General features: G+C 40.7%; 1 long non-coding RNA gene across 1 annotated transcript; it reads right to left on the minus strand.

Moving 5' to 3' along the window:
- Nucleotides 1–363: 363 nt before the first annotated feature.
- Nucleotides 364–855, minus strand: LOC109616200. Its single transcript, XR_002197299.1, has 3 exons — nt 700–855; nt 493–611; nt 364–399 (listed from the first exon to the last, which is right to left on the minus strand). It is a non-coding gene; the product is annotated as an uncharacterized LOC109616200 (long non-coding RNA).
- Nucleotides 856–1,711: the final 856 nt, after the last annotated feature.

Consider the following 1,711-nt stretch of genomic DNA (forward strand, 5'->3'; position numbering starts at 1 on the left):
CTTGTTTTTACCTGATTGTAGAGTCAGCTGTGCCCTCAGCTCGACCTTCTCTTCAGTCAACCTATTGATCTTCTCCAAATGTTCTGAAGGTACAGACAGACAGTTAATTATTCAGTCCTAAATATCTGGTTATTTTACAATCGGAACTCAAATCGCTGTGTCCGCCAAAATGTTCATTCTTACCTTGTTCATGTGCAGAGCTAAAACTTCCCCCAACCTCTGCCTTTTTGCCCTTAAAAATAAATTGAAATTGACAAATAAAATTGGAGGCAACATGCTTCAACAACAAGTTAAGCATCTGGGTTAAGTGAATGAACCCACACATACCTATGGAGCAGTCCTCCACATGGTGGCGTGGAGTACCTCTCTGGTGCCTTGGAGTACTGTGCTTGTTCCATCCTAAAAATAAACAAAAAAGTTGGTGAACAGGTAAATATAGTGAAACCAAGTAAACATTGCAGCAATTACGAGATCAACATGTAATTCTAATACCTCCAGGGCTGCAACCCACAGGGTGTTGTGGTGTAGATGTGCGTCCTTGGCGTGGTAGGGGCCCATGCTGGAACGATTTTCGCTCCTCTGGCAATACACACGTCCAGTCTCTCTCGTATCTAGGAAAAGTTAAGGTTTTGTAAGCATTTACCCTGCAAAACATATTTTCATTTTCAAAGTTTCAAATTATTATGTTTTCAAATTCACCTGCTTGCTTGATGGGTTTATAAGGGACAGCCTCCCAGGTGTCTTCAGGTGGTGAACAAGTCCTGGCTGAAGGACTTCCTGCAGGTGAAGCTGTGTGGTGGCCCTCCCCCTTTGAGCCACAGGCGTGGAACTACTGCCACACAGTCATCCTCCTGAGGGAACAAAACTACAGAAAACGTCATGACCTGAAAGCAATGTTTAGAAAAAGAGGTTTAAAAAACGGCAGCATAAGACACACACAGGCTAGCTAAGAACAATGTGGATGCACAAAGACATCTCAGTAACGGAATTGTAACAAGTGCAGGTTTAGCTAGTCTAGCTAAATTTACTGCCAAGAGTAACGTTATCCACATGATGTGGATAAGGTTTCACAAAGAAACACGATTTTGCTAACGTTACATAGCAGTTGATAAAAGTTACAAGGAATAAGCACATATTATAACATTCTAACTTGTTGATACACTAAAAAACATGATTTAGACAAGTTAGGTAACAATGTTACCATACCTGTTCAACTGTTGATATGCGAAGAAGCACAAAACATCCGAACTTGAAGATGAACAAAGAAACAAAAAATAGTAAGCAACCAAACTTGGGGACACACGAAGAAACAAGGGTTACTGTAGGTATGTTGAGCTGGTACCATGCAATGGAAAAGGGCCATTAGTTCGGGAAAAAGATTATGGTAAGCAACTGCGAGAGACGGCTGTTTCTATGTGTTTACTGTACATGTCTACACAAAGGTCCTTTACACAAGCAATAGTGCAAAAGTCAAAGTCTGTTTTATTTATAAACTACTAATGTTGATCAAAAGTTTAACAATATTATAATAAAATTAATACAAATAATCAGTACAACAATAAAAGGGGTAGAATAGTATCTCTGCTGGAGGAATGGAGGAATGGCAACCCAAGCAGATACAGCAGATCACAGCATATGCCCTCTCTTCGGTGGCTAGCCGTAAAGCAGTTGGGGCGCTTGTGGAAAGCCGTCAGATATGCAAATAAGCTGA

This window comes from Esox lucius, chromosome 10 (genome assembly GCF_011004845.1).
Source record: "Esox lucius isolate fEsoLuc1 chromosome 10, fEsoLuc1.pri, whole genome shotgun sequence".
In the NCBI taxonomy this organism is placed as follows: domain Eukaryota; kingdom Metazoa; phylum Chordata; class Actinopteri; order Esociformes; family Esocidae; genus Esox; species Esox lucius.